This window comes from Lynx canadensis, chromosome D2, assembly GCF_007474595.2.
Source record: "Lynx canadensis isolate LIC74 chromosome D2, mLynCan4.pri.v2, whole genome shotgun sequence".
In the NCBI taxonomy this organism is placed as follows: Eukaryota; Metazoa; Chordata; class Mammalia; order Carnivora; family Felidae; genus Lynx; species Lynx canadensis.
Genome location: NC_044313.2, coordinates 21,154,386 through 21,177,936, shown reverse-complemented (window position 1 = coordinate 21,177,936; position 23,551 = coordinate 21,154,386). Strand labels below are relative to the sequence as shown.

General features: G+C 37.8%; 1 long non-coding RNA gene across 1 annotated transcript; it reads right to left on the bottom strand.

Annotated features, from left to right (window-relative positions):
* Positions 1-741: 741 nt before the first annotated feature.
* On the bottom strand, positions 742-21,972 carry LOC115527778. The gene is made up of 4 exons (XR_003973021.1): positions 21,897-21,972; positions 8,602-8,608; positions 1,514-1,520; positions 742-753 (listed from the first exon to the last, which is right to left on the bottom strand). It is a non-coding gene; the product is annotated as an uncharacterized LOC115527778 (long non-coding RNA).
* Positions 21,973-23,551: the final 1,579 nt, after the last annotated feature.

Here is a 23,551-nt window from a genome sequence, read left to right as displayed (position 1 = left end):
GAGACACAGAATCCAAAGCAGGCTCCAGGCTCCAAGCTGTCAGCACAGAGCCCAACTCAGGCCTCGAACCCACAGCTGTGAGATCATGACCTGAGCCAAAGTCGGACGCTTACCCAACTGAGCCACCCAGGCGCCCCTAAAAAAATAAAAAAATAAAAAAACTTGGAAGCAACCAAGATGCCCTTCAATAGGTAAATGGATAAACTATGGTATATCTCTACCAAAAATATTATACAGTAATATAAAAAGTTAACTAGCAAGCCATAAAAAGAATAGACGAAATTTAAATGCATATAGCTAGGTGAAGGAAGCCAGTCTAAGAGTTCATGCTGTATGATTTCAACTACATGATTTCAGAAAAGGCAAAACTCTAGAGAAGTGACAAGAGAAGAGTTTGCCAGGGTGCCTAGGTGGCAGTTGAGTCCAACTCTTGACTTCAGCTCAGGTCATGATCTCACAGTCCATGAATTCAAGCCCCACATTGGGCTCTGCCCTGACTGTGGAACCTGCGTGGAATTCTCTCTCTCTGCCCCTCCTCTGCTCATGCTCTCTCTCATTTTCTCTCTCTCTCTCTGTATTTCTCTCTCAAAAAATTAATCAACACATTAAAAAAAAAAAAAGTTGCCAGAGTGTAGGGGAAGGGAGTGACAGATGAATAGGTTGAGCACAGAGTGTATTTAGATCAGTGAACTACTCTTTAAAATACTGTAATGGCATTTTTAAAACCCATACAACTGTACAACATGATACAAACTTTAATATAAACTATGAACATCATTTTGCAGTAATATATCAATATTGGTTCATTGTTTTTTACAAATGTATGAAACTAATGCAAGATGTTAATAATAGAGAAAACTGGGAGGGGACAGTGTACATTAAGAACTCAACTTTCTGCTTAATTTTTCTGTAAACCTAAAACTACTCTAAAAAATAAAGTCTAGGGACACTAGATGGTTCAGTCAGTTAAACATCTGACTCTTGTTTTCAGCTCAGGTCATGATCTCATGGTTCATGGGTTTAAGCTGCATATTGGGTTCAGAGCCTGCTTAGGATATTCATATTCATTCACTCATTCATTCTCTCTCTCTCTCTCTCTCTCTCTCCACCACAAAATAAACTTAATAAAATAAAAGTCTACTAATTTTAAGAAAACATACATCAAAATATAGTTCAGCTGTCTTTTCAAAGTATTAATTGCAAATAGCAAAATTCCAATAATTTTCCAAATTTATTTTGATGTTATATAAATGTGATTACATATTAGATCTCCATGAAAATCAAATTCATAACTATTACTCTGAGTAAATGTTTTAAAATACAACTTGAAGATAAACCATTGAACGGTTTTATAATCAATTATAACATAAAACACTTGTGCATTGTCTGAAAATGGTATCAAAATTTAATTATATTAGGGTTATAACATGTTATATTATAAAAAACTTAATAAACACAAATTAATGCTATAGTAAGTTTCCTTCTAACATTCTACTTTCGGGTAATTATAGACCAGGCATCTGCAAAAATAGTACACACTCCTTCCCAGATTTTCTCAAGGGTGAAATCTTATATAACTGTAATATAATATCAAAAACAGGAAATTGATATTGACACAATATTGTTAACTAAGCTATAGATCTAACCCAATTTTTTTGAGATGCATTTATTGGTATGCATTGGTGTGCATGCATGGTTCTGTGCAATTTTATCCCAAGAATAGATCCATGTAACCATCACCACAATCATGACACAGAACTTCAACATCACAAAGACACTTGTGCTATTTGCTACATGTTAGTTCTACCTGTCCCCCTACTCCTGTCTTGTTTTCTGGCAAGTACTAATCTCTTCTTCATCTCTATAGATTTGTCATTCCTAAATATGATAGATATGTCATCATACAATATGAAACCTTTTGAGACAGACTTCTTTTCATTAGGCATGTTTTTGAGATCTATGTAGGTTTTTACATGTCTCAATAATCATTTTTATTGCTCGATAGTATTCTATTGTATAGATATCCTATAATTTATTTAAGCATGCACCTTTTGAAGGACATTCATGTTGTTTACAGGTTTTGTTATTACAAATAAAGCTGCTTTAAACAATCACATACAGTCTTTTATGTGTGTCTTTACTTTTATTTTTGTTTAAGGTCAGGTTTATTTAGGTATAAGGCACATATAATAACACACAAATCTTAAGTATACAATTGATGAGGCTTGACAAACATCTATTTATATAATCCCCATCATGATCATAATATTGACTATCTTTATCAATTCCAAAGATTTCCGTATGTCCTTTTGCATTTATGTATTTTTTAATTTTCTTTAATGTTTGTTTATTTTTGAGAGTGTAAAACAGAGCATGAGGGGGGAGGGGCAGAGAGACAGGGAGACACAGAATCTGAAGCAGGCCCCAGACTCTGAGCTGTCAGCACAGAGCCCAACACAAACCAAGATCATGACCTGAGCAGAAGTCAGATGCTTAACCAACTGAGCCACCGAGGAGCCCCTATGTCCTTTTGTATGGAATCTCCTCACTTCAATCCCAATCCCTGGCACCATTCATGTGTTTTCTAATATTAAACTTGTGTTCTTTTTTAGAATTTATCAATAAAATCATACAGTATTTAATCTTTAGTGCTTGGCTTTTCATGCTCACCAAAATTCTTTTCAAATTCATCCATCTTGTAACAGTAGCTTTTCCTTGTTGAGTAGGATTTTATTGTCAGTGTGCCACTAATTTCTTATCAGTTTATGAGCATTTGAACTGTTTCCAATTCTTTGATATTAATAATAAATTGCTATGAAAATTCAATGAGCCTTTGTGTGAATCATTTTTCATTTATCTTATGTAACTATCTAAGAATGTGACTCTTAGGTTACAGGTGTGTTTACATTTAAAAAACCACAAGCTTGCTAGCTTTCTTTCTTTCTTTCTTTCTTTCTTTCTTTCTTTCTTTCTTTCTTTCTTTCTTAATATAATTTACTGTCAAGTTAGCTAACATACAGTGTATACGGTGTGCTGTTGGCTTTGGAGGTAGATTCGCATGATTCATTGCTTACATAGAACACCCAGTGCTCATCCCAACAAGTGCCCTCCTCAATACCCATCACCCATTTTCCCCTCTTTACTGCCACTCTCCCCATCAACCCTGAGTTTGTTCTCTGTATTTAAGAGTTTCTCGGATTCCCGGAAGATGGTGGCTTAGGAGGACGTTGGGCTCACTGCGCGTCCTGCTGATCACTTAGATTCCACCTACACCTGCCTAACTAACCCAGAAAACCGCCAGAGGATTAGCAGAACTGAGTCTCCGGAGCCAATCGCAGACGAGAGGCCCACGGAAGAGGGTAGGAAGGGCGGCGAGGCGGTGCGCGCTCCACGGACTGGCGGGAGGGAGCCGGGGCGGAGGGGCAGCCTGCTGGCCAAGCAGAGCCCCCGAGTCTGGCTGGCAAAAGCGGAGGGGCCGGATGGACTGTGTTCCCACAGCAAGCGTGACTTAGCCTCTGGGAGGTCATAAGTTAACAGCTCTGCTCGGAAAGCGGGAAGGCTGGAGGACAAAGGGAGGGAGAGTTGCTGAGCCCCCGGACGACAGAGCTCAGCTTGGCGGGGAACAAAGGCACTCGCCAGCACCATCTCCCTCGCCCATCCCCCAGCCAAAATCCCAAAGGGAACCAGTTCCTGCCAGGGAACTTGCTCGCTCCGCAAAAACACCCAACTCTGTGCTTCTGTGGAGCCAAACCTCCAGCAGCAGATCTGACTCCCTCCCGCTGCCACAGGGCCCCTCCTGAAGTGGATTACCTAAGGAGAAGCTAGCTAAGCCTGCCCCTCCTGCCCCCGTGCACCTTGCCTACCCACCCCAGCTAATACACCAGATCCCCAGCACCACAAGCCTGGCAGTGTGCAAGTAGCCCAGATGGCCATGCCACCCCACAGTGAATCCCGCCCCTAGGAGAGAGGAAGAGAAGGCACACACCAGTCTGACTGTGGCCCCAGCAGTGGGCTGGGGGCAGACATCAAGTCTGACTGCGGCCCCGCCCACCAACTCCAGTTATACACCACAGCACAGGGGAAGTGCCCTGCAGGTCCTCACCACTCCAGGGACTATCCAAAATGACCAAACGGAAGAATTCCCCTCAGAAGAATCTCCAGGAAATAACAACAGCTAATGAACTGACCAAAAAGGATTTAAATAATATAACAGAAAGTGAATTTAGAATAATAGTCATAAAATTAATCGCTGGGCTTGAAAACAGTATAGAGGACAGCAGAGAATCTCTTGCTACAGAGATCAAGGGACTGAGGAACAGTCACAAGGAGCTGAAAAACACTTTAAACGAAATGCAAAACAAAATGGAAACCATGACGGCTTGGATTGAAGAGGCAGAGGAGAGAATAGGTGAACTAGAAGACAAAGTTATGGAAAAAGAGGAAGCTGAGAAAAAGAGAGATAAAAAAATCCAGGAGTATGAGGGGAAAATTAGAGAACTAAGTGATACAGTAAAAACAAATAATATATGCATAATTGGTATCCCAGAAGAGAAAGAGAGAGGGAAAGGTGCTGAAGGGGTACTTGAAGAAATAATAGCTGAGAACTTCCCTGAACTGGGGAAGGAAAAAGGCATTGAAATCCAAGAGGCACAGAGAACTCCTTTCAGACGTAACTCGAATCGATCTTCTGCACAACATATCATAGTGAAACTGGCAAAATACAAGGATAAAGAGAAAATTCTGAAAGCAGCAAGGGATAAACGTGCCCTCACATATAAAGGGAGACCTATAAGACTCGTGACTGATCTCTCTTTTGAAACTTGGCAGGCCAGAAAGAATTGGCACGATATCTTCAGTGTGCTAAACAGAAAAATATGCAGCCAAGAATCCTTTATCCAGCAAGTCTGTCATTTAGAATAGAAGGAGAGATAAAGGTCTTCCCAAAAAAACAAAAACTAAAGGAATTCGTCACCACTAAACCAGCCCTACAAGAAATCCTAAGGGGGATCCTGTGAGACAAAGTACCAGAGACATCACTACAAGCATAAAACATACAGACATCACAATGACCGTAACCTGTATCTTTCTATAATAACACCGAATGTAAATGGATTAAATGCACCAACCAAAAGACATAGGGTATCAGAATGGATAAAAAAACAAGACCCAACTATTTTCTGTCTACAAGAGACTCATTTTAGACCTGAGGACACCTTTAGATTGAGAGTGAGGGGATGGAGAACTATTTATCATGCTACTGGAAGCCAAAAGAAAGCTGGAGTAGCCATACTTATATCAGACAAACTAGACTTTAAATTAAAGGCTGTAACAAGAGATGAAGAAGGGCATTATATAATAATTACAGGGTCTATCCATCAGGAAGAGCTAACAATTATAAATGTCTATGCACCGAATACCGGAGCCCCCAAATATATAAAACAATTACTCATAAACATAAGCAACCTTATTGATAAGAATGTGGTAATTGCAGGGGACTTTAACACCCCACTCACAGAAATGGATAGATCATCTAGACACACGGTCAATAAAGAAACAAGGGCCCTGAATGAGACATTGGATCAGATGGACTTGACAGATATATTTAGAACTCTGCATCCGAAAGCAACAGAATATACTTTCTTCTCGAGTGCACATGGAACATTCTCCAAGATAGATCATATACTGGGTCACAAAACAGCCCTTCATAAGTTCACAAGAATTGAAATTATACCATGCATACTTTCAGACCACAATGCTATGAAGCTTGAAATCAACCACAGGAAAATGTCCGGAAAACCTCCAAAAGCATGGAGGTTAAAGAACACCTTACTAAAGAATGAGTGGGTCAACCAGGCAATTCGAGAAGAAATTAAAAAATATATGGAAACAAACGAAAATGAAAATACAACAATCCAAATGCTTTGGGACGCAGCGAAGGCAGTCCTGAGAGGAAAAGACATTGCAATCCAGGCCTATCTCAAGAAACAAGAAAAATCCCAAATACAAAATCGAACAGCACACCTAAAGGAAATAGAAGCAGAACAGCAAAGGCAGCCTAAACCCAGCAGAAGAAGAGAAATAATAAAGATCAGAGCAGAAATAAACAATATAGAATCTAAAAAAACTGTAGAGCAGATCAATGAAACCAAGAGTTGGTTTTTTGAAAAAATAAACAAAATTGACAAACCGCTAGCCAGGCTTCTCAAAAAGAAAAGGGAGATGACCCAAATAGATAAAATCATGAATGAAAATGGAATTATTACAACCAATCCCTCAGAGATACAAACAATTATCAGGGAATACTATGAAAAATTATATGGCAACAAATTGGACAACCTGGAAGAAATGGACAAATTCCTGAACACCCACATGCTTCCAAAACTCAATCAGGAGGAAATAGAAAGCTTGAACAGACCCATAACCAGTGAAGAAATTGAATCGGTTATCAAAAATCTCCCAACAAATAAGAGTCCAGGACCAGATGGCTTCCCAGAGGAGTTCTACCAGACGTTTAAAGCAGAGATAATACCTATCCTTCTCAAGCTATTCCAAGAAATAGAAAGGGAAGGAAAACTTCCAGACTCATTCTATGAAGCCAGTATTATTTTGATTCCTAAACCAGACAGAGACCCAGTAAAAAAAGAGAACTACAGGCCAATATCCCTGATGAATATGGATGCAAAAATTCTCAATAAGATACTAGCAAATCGAATTCAACGGCATATAAAAAGAATTATTCACCATGATCAAGTGGGATTCATTCCTGGGATGCAGGGCTGGTTCAACATTCGCAAATCAATCAACGTGATACATCACATTAATAAAAAAAAAAAAGCGAAGAACCATATGATCCTGTCAATCGATGCAGAAAAGGCCTTTGACAAAATCCAGCACCCTTTCTTAATAAAAACCCTTGAGAAAGTCGGGATAGAAGGAACATACTTAAACATCATCAAAGCCATTTATGAAAAGCCCACAGCTAACATCATCCTCAATGGGGAAAAACTGAGAGCTTTCTCCCTGAGATCGGGAACACGACAGGGATGCCCACTCTCACCGCTGTTGTTTAATATAGTGCTGGAAGTTCTAGCATCAGCAATCAGACAACAAAAGGAAATCAAAGGCATCAAAATTGGCAAAGATGAAGTCAAGCTTTCGCTCTTTGCAGATGACATGATACTATACATGGAAAATCTGATAGACTCCACCAAAAGTCTGCTAGAACTGATACATGAATTCAGCAAAGTTGCAGAATACAAAATCAATGTACAGAAATCAGTTGCATTCTTATACACTAACAATGAAGCAACAGAAAGACAAATAAAGAAACTGATCCCAGGGGCGCCTGGGTGGCGCAGTCGGTTAAGCGTCCGACTTCAGCCAGGTCACGATCTCGCGGTCCGTGAGTTCGAGCCCCGCATCAGGCTCTGGGCTGATGGCTCAGAGCCTGGAGCCTGTTTCCGATTCTGTGTCTCCCTCTCTCTCTGCCCCTCCCCCGTTCATGCTCTGTCTCTCTCTGTCCCAAAAAAAAAAAAAAAAAAAAAAAAAAAAAAAAAACGTTGAAAAAAAAAGAAACTGATCCCATTCACAATTGCACCCAGAAGCATAAAATACCTAGGAATAAATCTAACCAAAGATGTAAAAGATCTGTATGCTGAAAACTATAGAAAGCTTATGAAGGTAATTGTAGAAGATATAAAGAAATGGAAAGACATTCCCTGCTCATGGATTGGAAGAATAAATATTGTCAAAATGTCAATACTACCCAAAGCTATCTACACATTCAATGCAATCCCAATCAAAATTGCACCAGCATTCTTCTCGAAGCTAGAACAAGCCATCCTAAAATTCATATGGAACCACAAAAGGCCCTGAATAGCCAAAGTAATTCTGAAGAAGAAGACCAAAGCAGGAGGCATCACAATCCCAGACTTTAGTCTCTACTACAAAGCTGTCATCATCAAGACAGCATGGTATTGGCACAAAAACAGACACACAGACCAATGGAATAGAATAGAAACCCCAGAACTAGACCCACAAACGTATGGCCAACTCATCTTTGACAAAGCAGGAAAGAACATCCAATGGAAAAAAAGACAGTCTCTTTAACAAATGGTGCTGGGAGAACTGGACAGCAACATGCAGAAGGTTGAAACTAGACCACTTTCTCACAGCATTCACAAAAATAAACTCAAAAGGGGTCAAGGACCTGAATGTGAGACGGGAAACCATCAAAACCCTAGAGGAGAAAGCAGGAAAAGACCTCTCTGACCTCAGCCGTAGCAATCTCTTACTCGACACATCCCCAAAGGCAAGGGAAATAAAAGCAAAAATGAATTACTGGGACCTTGTGAAGATAAAAAGCTTCTGCACAGCAAAGGAAACAACCAACAAAACTAAAAGGCAACCAACGGAATGGGAAAAGATATTTGCAAATGACATATCGGACAAAGGGCTAGTATCCAAAATCTATAAAGAGCTCACCAAACTCCACACCCGAAAAACAAAAAACCCTGTGAAGAAATGGGCAGAAAACATGAATAGACACTTCTCTAAAGAAGACATCCGGATGGCCAACAGGCACATGAAAAGATGTTCAACGTTGCTCCTTATCAGGGAAATACAAATCAAAACCACACTCAGATATCACCTCACACCAGTCAGAGTGGCCAAAATGAACAAATCAGGAGACTACAGATGCTGGAGAGGATGTGGAGAAATGGGAACCCTCTTGCACTGTTGGTGGGAATGCAAATTGGTGCAGCCGCTCTGGAAAGCAGTGTGGAGGTTCCTCAGAAAATTAAAAATAGACCTACCCTATGACCCAGCAATAGCACTGCTGGGAATTTACCCAAGGGATACAGGAGTACTGATGCATAGGGGCACTTGTACCCCAATGTTTATAGCAGCACTCTCAACAATAGCCAAATTATGGAAAGAGCCTAAATGTCCATCAACTGATGAATGGATAAAGAAATTGTGGTTTATATACACAATGGAATACTACGTGGCAATGAGAAAGAATGAAATATGGCCTTTTGTAGCAACATGGATGGAACTAGACAGTGTGATGCTAAGTGAAATAAGCCATACAGAGAAAGACAGATACCATATGGTTTCACTCTTATGTGGATTCTGAGAAACTTAACAGAAACCCATGGGGGAGGGGAAGGAAAAAAAAAAAAAGAGGTTAGAGTGGGAGAGAGCCAAAGCATAAGAGACTCTTAAAAACTGAGAACAAACTGAGGGTTGATGGGGGGTGGGAGGGAGGGGAGGGTGGGTGATGGGTATTGAGGAGGGCACCTTTTGGGATGAGCACTGGGTGTTGTATGGAAACCAATTTGACAATAAATTTCATATATTGAAAAAAAAAAAGAGTTTCTTATGGTTTGCCTTCTTCTCTGTTTGAAACTATTTTTCCCCTTCCCTCCCCCCATGGCCTTCTGTTAAGTTTCTCAAATTCCACATATGACTCATGATATATGCTATCTGTCTCTCTTTGACGGACTTATTTCACTTAGCATAAAACCCTCAAGTCCATCCACATTGTTGCAAATGGCAAGATTTCATTATTTCTCATTGCCAAGTAGTATACCATTGTATATGTAAACCACATCTTCTTTATCCATTCATCAGTTGATAGACATTTGGGCTCTTTCCAAAATTTGGTTATTGCTGATAGGGCTGCTATAAATATTGGGGTACATGTGCCCGTATGAATCAGCACTCCTGTATCCTTTAGATAAATTCCTAGTAATGCCATTGCTGGTTTGTAGGATAATTCTATTTTTTACTTTGAGGAATCTCCTCACTGTTTTCCAGAGTGGCTGCACCAGTTTGCATTCCCAGCAGCAGGTCAAGTGGGTACCTTTTCTCCACATCCTCCCCAGCATCTGTTGTTTTCTGAGTTGTTGATTTTAACCACTTTGACTGATGTAAGGTGGAATCTCAGTGTGGTTTTGGTTTGTATTTCCTTGACGATGAGTGATGTTGAGCATCTTTTCACGTGTCTGTTGGCCATCTGGATGTCTTCTTTGGAAAAGTGTCTATTCATGTCTTCTGCCCATTTCTTCACTGGATTGTGTTTTTTGGGTGTTGAATTTGGTAAGTTCTTTATAGATTATGGATACTAACCCTTTATCTGATGTCATACTCATACTGTTGGTTGCCTTTTAGTTTTAATTGTTTCCTTTGTAGTGTAGAAGCTTTTTATCTTGATGAGGTCCCAGTAGTTCATTTTTGTTTGCTTTTAATTCCCTTGTCTTTGGAAGGAGACTCATTAAGCAAGAAACTGCTGTGGCTGAGGTTAAAGAGGGTGTCCCCTGCCTTCTCCTCTAGGGTTTTGATGGTTTCCTGTCTCACATTTAGGTCTTTCATCCATTTTGAGTTAATTTTGTGTATGGTGTAAGAAAGTGGTCCAGATTCATTCTTCTGCATGTTGCTGTCCAGTTCTCCCAGCAACATATGCTAAAGAGACACTTTTTTCCATTGGATACTCTTTCCTGCTTTGTCAAAGATTAGTTGGCCATATATTTGTGGGTCCATTTCTGGGTTCTCTATTCTATTCCATTGGTCTATGTGTCTGTTTTTGTGCCAATACCATACTGTCTTGATGATTATAGCTTCCTAGTAGAGGGTGAAGTCTGGGATTGTGATGCCTCCCACTTTGGTTTTCTTTTTCAACATTACTTTGGCTATTCAGGGTCTTTTATGGTTCCATACAAGTGGATTAGATTGTTTGTTCTAGCTCTGAGAAGAAAGCCAGTGCAATTTTGATTGCGATTGCATTCAATTTGAGTTGCTTTGGATAGTATGTTCAGTTGTTCTGCATCTCTATCAACACTTGACTTTGCTGGTTACTTTTATTTATTCTAATGAGTATGTAATGGTATGTCAGTGGTTTTAATTTGAATTCCCTAGTGAGTAATGATGTTCAGCATCTTTTCATATGATTGTCATCTGTATATTTCGTTTGGTGAAGTGACTATTGAAATCTTATGGCTGCTTTTTAAGTTTTAGAATTTTTTTAAAATAAATTTTACTTTTTAAAATAGTTTTAGATTTACAAAAAAAGAAACCTGTAATGACATTACAGAAAATTTCCATATATCCCACAGTTCCACCTATCATTAACATATTATATTAGTATGATCTCTGTGTCACAGTAAGCCGGTATTAATACATTATGCTTAACTAATGTCCACATTTTATTAAGATTTCCATGGTTTTTATCTAATGTCCTTTCACTGCTCCAGAATCCTAACCAAGACACTATATACATTTAGTTGTTACCATTATTTACCATTACATTTAGTTGTTAGGTTGCCTCAGGATCCTTTTGGCTGTGGCAGATTTTTTAGAATTGCCTTGTTTTTTTGACCTTGATAGTTTTGAACAGTACTGATAAGGTATTCTATTGAATGTCCCTCTATTGACATTGTCTAATCTATGTCTCATGATTAGACTGGGGTTTACTGAGGGGAAGACAACAGTAGTAAGGTGCCATATTCATTACCTCATACTAAGGGTACATATACTATCTACATAAATTATCACTTTTGATGTTGACTCTTATCCCTTAGCCAAGGTTGTATTAGATTTCTTCATTGTAAGTTTATCCCCTTACTTTTCTGTATTGCACTCTTACAAAGAAGTCACTACTCACAGCTTACACTTCAGTAATTGAGAGGTATGCTTCATCTCCTTCAGGGTAGAACATCCACGCAAATAATTGGGAACTAATCAGCATAGGAAATTTGCCTATTATCCTTCAACTACTTATTAACCCATTCATTTCACTCATTGAATCATTTATATCATTATGGAATCAGATATTTACTTCATATTTTGGGTTATAATCCAACACACCTTCATTTGTTTTGTTGTTCAAATTGTCCCAACTTTGGCCTCTGGAAGCTCTTTCATTTGGCTCTGTGTCCCTTTGACATATTCTCATCATTATGCTTTTGTTTTTGTTTTTAAGTGCTCCATTACTTTCTGGCACTGTAAGATGCTCCAGCCTTATTTTGCATATTTCCTGCCATAATCCTAGGATCAGGCATTTCTGTAATGAAACTTGAATCTTTTCCCCATGAAATTGTCTTTGCCTTATTGTCAAAGATCAGTGGACCAGATTTGTGGCTCTATTTTGGGGTTCTCTATTCTGTTCCATTGATTGTATGTCTATTCTGTAACTAATATGTTTTTTTAATTCTTATTACTTTATGATAAAAATCATGAAATTGGGTAGCGTGTATCATCAAACTTTTTATTTTCCAGTATTTTGTTGGCTATTTTAAGCCTTTCGTCTATCCTATAAGCATTAGAATCAGTTTGCTTCTATCGACAAACCAGAATGCTGGCATTTTTATTGCCATTATATGAATTCCATAGGTCAAATTTGGAACAATTAATATCCTAAAAATATTGAGTCTTTAAATCCATGAACACGGAATACCTCCCTATTTATTTACATCTCTTTTTTTTAATGTGTATTTATTTTTTGAAGGAAAGAGACAGATAGAGGAGGAGGCGGGGGAGGGGCTGAGAGAGAGAGGGACACACAGAATCCGAAGAAGGCTCCATCTCTGAGCTGTCACCACAGAGCCTGATGTGGGGATCGAACCCACAGACCAAGAGATCATGACCTGAACTGAAGTCAGAGGCTCAACCAACTGAGCCACCCAGGTGCCTCTGGATCAACCGTCTTTATCAAAGTTTTACAGTTTCTGCATAATGATTCTGTACATATTTTGTTAGAGTTATATTAAAGTACTGCTTTATTTTTAGTACTGTTTTAAAGGTTATTTATTTCAAGTTCCAAAATGTTCATTATTTTTATATAGTGAAGTAGTTGGCTTTTTGTATTAATCTAGTGTCCTGTGACTTTGATATATTAAATTGCCCATTGTGGGGTACCTGAGTGGCTCAGTCATTTGAGTGTCTGACTCTGGATTTTGGCTCAGGTCATGATCTTCCGGTTCATGGGATCAAGCCCTGTGTTGGGCTCTGCACTGACAATGTAGAGCCTGCTGGGGATTCTCTCTCTTCCTCTCTCTCTGCCCATTCCACTCCCCCTCTCTCAAAACAAACATTTAAAAAATAAATTGTCCATTTTAAGAATGAATCGAAACAGAAGAAATCAGAGATAGTTATGTTTGACAAAATATAAAAGGTCATTATACATGTGAAATAAAGTTCTATTCTAACTCATCATTTGTCTAATTGCCTACAAAGGAAAGGAAGCAAGTCATTCAAACATCACTGAGTGAGAACCTCCTACATATAGGATGCTGTCCTGGAAGTTTTTCAGCAACAAAACAAAACGAAAAAGTTATCCACATTATCAATGATTTTACAGTTATCTTTTTAGCTAACATCAACTGCATGCTTACTATGTGTCAGGCATTACAGAGAGTGCTTTACATGCTACTTCATTCAATTTCCACCACATTCCTACAACTCTAGTCGAGTTCAAACAAAAGCACAATTCTAACTAAATTAAGTGAAATAAAATCAAAATAGGTAATTAAGAGATTTTAACATTTCAAGGCTCTGAAAGGTGTGGGTGAAAATGGATCAGGCACTATACACACACACACACACACACACACACACACACACACACACAGTGCCTACTCTTCTTTACCCACTTCTCTTTATGTTTTGACTATTCTGTCACACTAAGAACAGATTCCTCCATATGGCAGAGACGGTGGATACTTATATCTATCAAGGAGAGTCCCCATTGCATTTTCAAGCAGGGAAGTTCCAAGATAGTGTCTCTATTAACATTGATTGGGTCATATATCTATCCATTAACTAATTACCATCGGCAAAAGAACGAAGCTCCCTTATAGGCCAGTCCAGGTCCTGTACTCAACCTTAAAGGTCATAAAGTGGAGCCTCATGATTGGCAGCCCCCCTGGAAATGAGTACTGGATGGGGGATTTTAAAAATCTAATGTCAGTTATAGGTAGGTATCATTTTATAGATGAGAACATGACGCTTAGTATTTATATAAGTTATTGAAAGTCATCTATGTAAAGTGCCAGAATGATATTTGATTTTGGTCTGATTCAATTATATACCCAAGGTCTAAATACCTAAGTTACATTGCCTTCCCCATTCCTGTTTTAGTAGTGCTTACAACCTATAGGGAAGAAAGAAGGAAGAAGAAGGAGAAGACCAAACTAGATAACCAATATAGGATAACAAGGTGACCCAGAACCTTCTCATCAGTCACAGAAGATATAATGATCAAGTAAGAGAATTGATAAAGAACTTCTTGGAGAAATGAAACTTAAAGTAAATTTTAAGAAGGATAAAGGATTGGTGAAGGGGAAAAAAAGAAAATATGAATCTATGTTTTTCTAGTTCCAGTTAGAACTTTATTTCTTGTCAAAATAGCATAGAGATTAGAAATTTTAAAAAAATGGATTCTAGGCTTAGCTGCTGATTCATTTGTCACTATGGACAACTCATTCAGTCTGTAAGCTGTTTTTACTCATCTACAGCATATGGACACCAGTATCTGCCTATTTGATGGATGTGTCATGAAATTCAAACTGGGGAGCAAGTATCAAAGCACACTGAAACCAATAAAAACTCTTCAAGTAAGAGCACTGTTTTTCATACTATATGCTTCCTCTTCTGCATAACATTGTCATCAACATTCTTTAGAAAATCCTAGAGAAATTAAATCCTTATTACAAAAGCAGGCTTTTTTGACAGGTAGCTGAAGGGGCAAATTTTATACCAGCTAATTTATCCCTTAACTATTAGTTTATCTTACTCTTTTAATCCGAGGGAGCTGTTTTTGCTAACCATTTCTCTTGTGAATTAAATTCTGTGCCTCAAGTATTTTTTTTCACTTCACCCAGATGAAATATTTATTTCTTTATGCTTTATAATCTTCAGCAAACAGGGATATCACACTTTCTCCACACTGATCATTAATTTCCCCTGAATCTTTTCCTGTGTAATTTAAGCCATGCTTTCATTTCTTCTTATGGGAAATGTCTTTTTCCCCTCAAATACTTCTAATCCTCTGGGGGGACCCTCTTCCTATGCAATTCCAGGTGAGAATAAGGCACTGATTTATGCTGTCTGTATCCACAACCCTAAAGCAAAAAGTGAAATGCCTCATTTTATGAATAATTGGTTTGTTAAACAAACCCAGAGGCAATGAAAAAGATAATGAAATTTGTGTTTGATCTCATTTATTTTGACAGTTGCAAAAGTTCAAGTCTAATTATGCATGTTAATATTGGTAAGTAAAGGTACATAAAAAAATTAAGTCAAAAAAGATGCAAACTCACTAGTGCTCAAAAACCATTAAATTGTGACTATGTAGGATAGCATGTTTCTTATAATTTGGGGATGTATTTTGTCAAAATGTCCTGCACATTTCTTGTTTCTTTTTTTTCCCCACAATAGGATAAACAGCCCAATGAAAACATGCTTTCAGGGAACCCACAAAGAGCGGCAGACTGCCCTTTGACCTCATAGCGATGCTGTTCCTGGACAGGATACCTGGATCTTAGAAAGAAAATGTCTGTTTTCTTCAGACTCAGTTTTTTTGGTTTGACTTAGAGAGAAAAGTGGTATTTTTAAAAAGGGATATAAGTATAGACTATAAATTAAATGAATAAGGTAAAAAAAATCAAGACAAGGATATAGAAATATTATTGAAACATTGTGATGTAAACATAGAAAAATGAAAGAAATTACTAAAATTGTTATATCCAGGGAATGAGATTATAGCTAGGATTCAGTGGAGTGGGAATTTTTCATCATAGAGCTTTTGGTACTATTTGGTTTGTTTTTATTATGGACATATTACTTTAGTGATGATATTAACAATGATACCAATAATAATAATAATAATAATTTTAGAAGAATTAAAGTTAGTAAGGAATAGCACTGAAGTCTACAAAATAATGAAGTCATAATTCACAATTATTAGTCTAATATAGCATCATAATACCTCTTTGAGTTACATAGGTCAGATTTATTATCCTACTATTCAGATTAAAAACTTAGGGTTCAAAAACATATGGATTTCTCCCAAAGTTATCTAGCAAGTTGGGAATAGGGAAACAGAGAGCCTGTCTCCTGAGTTACATTCTAGTGCTCTTTCCTGCTTACGAGATTGAAAAAGATGTTCCCAAGATTCTAATCACAAGACCAAGAGAGATTTAGTGCAAAGAGGAGCAGTGAAAATACCACTTCAGCCAAAGAAATATCAACTGAGAGTTGATAGTCAAAATCATTACCTGATTCAATAAAGTTTTAAATAATAAATGTGAAAGCAGTTGATCTATCTATACAGATCTGAGAAATTGCAAATAACTGGGCAGAACCCTGATATTTTTAAAGGTACACATTTTCTCATAAATCAGCCCTGACCAAACATACAAACACATGAACACACAAACACAAAAATGAGTGAACCATAGTCTGACATAATGGGGCAATGCTTTGATTGTAGATTTAGAGACTGTCATAAACAAGTACTACATTTCTTCCACTAAAGTAAGATCAGTATAAATGTATAAGCAAGTACGGAGTAGAACATGTCTACAAATATCAGTAATATGTCCTGAGCAACTCACATCATGCCCCCACCGCTCTTCCAGTCTGCCATGCCAATGAGGAGTCCTACTTGCATCTTTTCTATTCTGATTATGGTAAATATTTGAAGACATGTCCAGCAATAGGAAAATATCACAACAAGATATAACCCAAAGAATTTGGGTGGGTGATATTCAAGCAGAACAAAGTGGGAAGAACAGGAATAAAAACTCTGAATTGGGAAGCACAGAACTCATTGAAGAACAAGAGATAGTCAAGATGGGTTGGAGCTTCAAGGGAGAGAGGAAGGGTGTGGGACTTCAGAGAGGGCCAGGGCCAGTTCCTAGAGGATACTATATGCCATGTTGATAAATTTCACTCTCCAAATGTCCCCATGGTTTACTCCCTTACCTCATGTGAAACAAGTCAGATGCACAGACTTTCCTTGACCACTACATCTAGAATAATAGGTTCACTCTACCACTCTTTATCTCTTTATCTTGTTACTCTCTCTACAACTCTTTACCATATATATCTTGTTTTATCGAAAAAAACATTGTTATTCCCCACTAGGGTGCAGACTCCAAGAAGATAGAATCTGTTTCTGTTTTGTTCACTACTATATCCCCAGTACCTAAAATAATGGAATGTATATAATAAGTGTTCTATAAATGTCTGGAAGATGAATGAATGAAAGAATTTGCTTTTGCTGTTGTAGCTGGGAGAATTGAGCAATTCATTCAGCCTCTCCATATTCACGTATACATACCTCACGGGGCTGTTGTGAGATCAAAGGACATGTATGTATTTACTCTGGGTCTGACACACAGTAAATTCTCAAAAAAAAACAATAGATTTTAGAATCAGAGAGATGTAAAAAAAAAAAAAAGAGAGAGAAGCAAAGAGTCAACCAAACTATGCATCCATTCTATTTTTCAGACATAGCACTTCTATTGATTTAAATAAGTCTCTGTCCAAATGTGAAAAAAAAAAAATCTCTTCTATCTTCATCAAGGAAAGAAACACAGAGAGAAATAAAAGAAAAAATGAAAGAAAAGCCTAAGAGTTTAGTGAGGGATACCACCAGAGTTTCACCTATTATTTTACAAAACCAAGCACGATAGTCCTGCCACAAGTTTTTCTTTCCCACAATAGTACATAAGATTGTGCATAGGAAGAGTGTGCTTGTGTATGTGATAACTGTGTGTGTAAACACCTAACTACAAAATCACATATAAAGTCAGTGGGAAAATTGAGACTTTTCCTCTCATCTTCAGTACACAGTAAAAAAAACAAAAAATAAGCAAGTCTTTTTGGTTTTGCAAAATATCTTATTCCTGACTCTGAGGAGTTGGGTTTCAATTTATAGACATATTTGTTGCATGATTCCTATCCAATTAAAAAAATCAATAATGTAGCATTGATCAAAAAGACTCAAGCAGGATGCCCATGGATCAGAGAATCAAAAGCCTGAGGCTTCTAAAATATACTCAATTTTGAGGTTTATCTGCTTTGTCTATAAGCCATAGCCTATTTGCCAAAAAGATTCAAAGTAGTTTAAGGAATACTTGCTTTTATAACAAAGTTGTGTTTTCCACTATCCCAAGTCTTTCGGTGGGGCGGGGGGGGGGGGGGGCGGAAGCCAGAGCTAACCCTGTTCATCCTATCCAAGTGCACTTGTGGATGTGGGAGAAGTGAGGGGGATGGGGATGAAGATTATCCAATCACTATTCCTAAAGTAAAAGTTCATGACAGGTAGCAGCTGAATTATCGCGTATTTGTATTAGCTTCAAAAGAACCAAAGTGATAGATCTATCATAGGCCAGTAGTTCTCAAATCTGTGTCTTTCAGGATTACTCTCAGAGCCTGTCAAAAAAAAAGTTGAACTCCAAATCTAGCCCCCCTCACCCCAGGTTTTGATTCTGGGTGCCATAAGTGAGAACAAGGAATCTGAAAGGTTAGGAATCGCCTGAGGTGCAATTTATGGTCCGTGAGCCATATTTTCAGTACTCCTAGAGTAATCAATCCTCTGGTCGCTGTCTTGCATAGGACTTATTTATTGACACCTTTTTTATTTCATGAATTCCCTCTTCCATAATCCAACCTCCCTAAATTTTCTCCTAGTCTATTGTGTGAGTTTGAACTGGTCCCACTGTAAATGTCACTTTATAAGACGACAAATGTCTATAGATAGCCCTCCCCAGAATTAAGTAATAGTGACAGGTAAAGCAGCAGATATGACAGAGATACAGAAAGACTGTCATCTCATTTAATGACTACAGGATTTACATTGGCATTTTTGGTAGTTGAATAAACTAATGTTCATAAAGGTCAAGTTACTGGTCAAACTCACACAAATGGGGTAGGAAAGGCTTTAGGAAAAGCAAAAAGTAGAATGGAAAATTATTGTGAATTGGAGGTTGGAGGTTTAATTTCAGTTTTGGGGGGGCACATTATTGATATTAATTATTCTCTGAAGGATCAAAGTAGTCCAATAAACTGGCTGTGCTAAATAACATGATTACAAAAGAAGATTATAGTGCCTGTTATCCAATCCCAAATGCAAGTAATTCAAAAGTGAACCGAGTGAGGTTGCACATGATACAGGAGTGAAAAACCCTTGACAAAAGGGGTATATGTGCATATTCATGTGTGCACCCACAAGCTTGGGTGATAAACTTCTGGGCCAAGAGGTTATCATCTTTTTCAAAGAACAGCTGAGATGGAGAGGATCACAAGGAGGCACAAGGCATGCAACCTCAAGAATTAAAACTTCCATTTATAACCTTTCTTTTAAAAGAAGAAAAATTGATTAGAAGTTTCTCAAATCAAGTGAATTAACTTCAGTAATTCTAATCCCTATGCCCCAGGCTCTCTGCAACCCATCTCTTCAGGTCTTCTTGAAGCTAGCTTGTAATTTAATCCTGTGTGGTCTGTATGAAGATAGGAATCACATGTTCTCAGCCAGATGAAAAAATGTAGGCCCTTTTGTCCAGGGACCTCATCCATAAAACATGATTGAAATTAAGCCATTAGCATGAAGAGAAACTAGCATTTCATAAATTTCAACTTTCATTGCTATGTAAATTTAATGCATTTAAAATAATGTATGAATATTTATGTTTATATTATCTGTCTGGGTTTTTTTTTTTAATTTTAAATGATTTAGAGTGCATTACTGCATTTTATAAAGCCCAGTAATTGGCTGTATATGGAGCTACAAAACAGAGATCCATTTCCGTCTCAAAGAAAAACTAACTATACTAACAACAAAGTCCCAGAAGAATATATTTAAACACACACACACACACACACACACACACACACACACAAATTTACAATTGAACAAAAGATTATAAAATACCTGGACAAAGCTTAACCAAAGAGCTGAAAGACCTGGGCTTGGAAAACAATATAACACTAATGAAAGGAATTGAAGATGACACAAATAGAAAGATATTCCATGCTCATGGATTGGAAGAATTAATATTGTCAATGTTTACATATTCCCCAGAGCAATCTACAGATTCAATGTAATCCCTATCAAAATACCAATATTCTTGGGGCGCCTGGGTGGCGCAGTCGGTTAAGCGTCCGACTTCAGCCAGGTCACGATCTCGCGGGCCGTGAGTTCGAGCCCCGCATCAGGCTCTGGGCTGATGGCTCGGAGCCTGGAGCCTGTTTCTGATTCTGTGTCTCCCTCTTTCTCTGTCCCTCCCCCGTTCATGCTCTGTCTCTCTCTGTCCCAAAAATAAATAAAAAAGGTTGAAAAAAAAATTTAAAAAAAAATACCAATATTCTTTTTCACAAAACTAGAACAAATAACTTTAAAATTTGCATCAAACCACAGAAGACCTTGAATAGCCAAAGCAATCTTGACAAAGAAGAACAAACCTGGAAGTACCACAATTCTAGATTTCAAGATATACTACAAAGTTGTAGTAATCACAACAGCATGGTACTGGTACAAAAATAAACACATAGATCAATAGAACAGAGAGTCCCCAAATAAATCCACAATTATATGGCCAATTAATCTATGACAAATGACGACAGAATATACACAAAGGTCACAATTTCTCTGACATCAGCCATAGCAACATTTTTTCTAGATAGGTCTCCTCAGGCAAGGGAAACAAAAGCAAAAAAAACAATTAACACTACATCAAAATAAAAAGCTTTTGTACAGCAAAGGAAACCATCAAGAAAACAAAAAGACAACCCACTGAATGGGAGAAGATATTTCCAAATGATATATTCAATAAGGCATTAGGATCTAAAATACATAAAGAACTTCTACAACTCAATCCCCAAAAGAAACCAAATACAATTCAAAAAAATGGCAGAAAATGTGAATAGACATTTTTCCAAAGAAAACATATATATGGCCAACAGTCACATGAAAACATGATCAACACTCACTATATGCTAACTATACAGTAATTAAAATAAAAACTTAATAAAAACTCAGAAAAAATATACTCCACATCACTAATTATCAGGGAAATGAAAATTAAAACCACAAAGAGATATGACCTCGCACCTGGTAGAATGTCTAAAATAAAAAAGACAAGAAACAGGGTTCCTGAGTGGCCCAGTTAGTTAAGCAATGGACTCTTTTTTTCCGTGCAGGTTATGATCTCACGATTTGTGAGTTCCAGCCCTGTGTTGGGCTCTGCAGCTGGCAGCATGGAACCTGCTTGGGATTCTCTTGCTCACTAGCTCTCTCTGCCTCTCCCCGACTCACACTGTCACTATCTCTCTCAAAATAAATAAAATTTAAAAAAAAGACAAGAGGGGCACCTGGGTGGCTCAGTCAGTTGAGCATCCAACTTCAACTCTGGTCATGATCTCACAGTTTATGGGTTTGAGGCTCACATCAGGCTCTGTGCTGACAGCTCAGAGCCTGGAGCCTGCTTCAGATTCTGTGTCTCCCTCTCCCTCTGCCCCTTCTCTGTGTGCTCTTGCACTCTCTCTCTCTCTGTCTCAAATATAAACATTTAGAAAAGACAAGAAAAAACAACTGTTCGTGAAAATGGAGGAAAAGGAACCCTCATGCACTGTTAGGAATGTAAATTGGGGCAGTCACTGTAGAAAACAGCGTGGAGGTTCCTCAAAAAATTAAAAGTACAGATATATGTCCCAATAACTCCACTGTTGGATATTTGCCAACAGAAATAGAAAACATTAGCTTAAAAAGATGTATGCACCACTGTTTATTGTAGCATTATTCACAATAGCCAATAGATGTAAGCAGCACAAGTAACCATCAATAGACAAATGCATAAGGAAGTGTGATATATGTATACAGAATACTATACAGTCATAGAAAAGGATCAGATCATACCATCTGAGACAACATGGAAGGACCCAGACAGTATAATGCTAAGTGAAATAAGTCAGACTGAGAAAGACAAATACCATGATTCCACTCCTATGTGCAATCTTTAAAAAGTAGTAAACAAAAAGCAGAATCACTACTATAAATACAGGGAACAAATTGATGATTGCTAGAGGGGAGGGGTTGGAGGGTTAGGAAAAATGGGTGAAGTGGAGAGGGAGATACAGGCCTCCAGTTATGGAATGAGTTATTCATGGGAATAAAAAGCAGAGCCTAAAGAATACTGTCAATGACCTTGTAATAGCAATATAATGGGACAGATGGTAGCTACACTTGTGGTAAACATATCATAATGTATAAACTTGTCAAATCACTAAATTGAATACCTGAAACTAATGTAATATTGTATGTCAACTATACTCAAATTAAAAAAATAAAATAAAAATAGGGATGCCTGAGTGGCTCAGGTGATTGAGTATCCAGCTTCAGCTGAGGTCATGGTCTCATGGTTCATGAGTTTGAGCCCCACATCAGGGCTGTCAGGATGGAGCCCACTTTGGATCCTCTGTGCCCCACCCCCATCTCTGCCCCTTCCCCACTCGTGCTCTGTCTCAAAAAAAAAAAAAAAAATTAAAAAATAAATAAATAAATAAATGAAAATTAAGAAAAAGTAACTACTAAGACCCTTCTAAACTAAAAAGGAAAAGGAGTGATACCAAATCTAAAGGCACCAATATTAAGAAGCACTATGGAATAATCAAGTGGCTCTACAAAATGCACATTTAAAAATGACTAATATTTGAGCCATATGAAATGTAAAACCAGCAACAACTAAAATTTTAACATTTATTCATAATTGAGCTATGCTCTAAGCACCAAAACATCGAGGGTTTTATTCTTTTTTATCCTTGGGGCCTAGCACAATCCTCAACATACGGTATATGAATTACAGGTTCATGTTTATGACAGAGGCACATTTCATCCTGAATCTTCTGAAGCTACAGACGGTCTCTGGAGAACCCTGGATAATACAGAACCAATAGGCTATCCATCTATCCATCCGATCTATCCATCCACAGATATACATTTATATACATATACATATATTGTGAGAGCTAACAATTCTGAAATTTACAGGTCAGGCCAGCAGACTGGAAATTCTGGCAGGATTTCTATGTTACAGTCCTGAGGCATAATTCCTTTTCCAGAAAATGTTTTGCTCTTAAGGCCTTCAACTGATTGGACAAAGCTGGTCTACGTTACCAAAGGTAATCTTACTTAAAGCCAACGGATTGTAGATGTTAATCACATCTATAACATATCTTCATAGCAATATCTAGACAGTTTGACCAAACAACTGGCACAACCGTCTAGCCAAGATGACACAAAATTTAACCATTGCAGACTTAGAGGTGGGGAAAAGCCTCATGTTGAAAGTTGACGGTAACAGAAAATTTTTTAACAAAGATGCCTCATTATTTCTATGATTTAATGAAATAGAAACTTATCTTTTTAACCTTATACAGCCTAATGTGATATTTTACATTGGTAAGCATTCTTCTGAACGTGGTTGTTCAAAGACTCAGTTTCCTTCCATCTTTTGCCTCCAGTATCTCTCAGGTCCTCATTATCCTC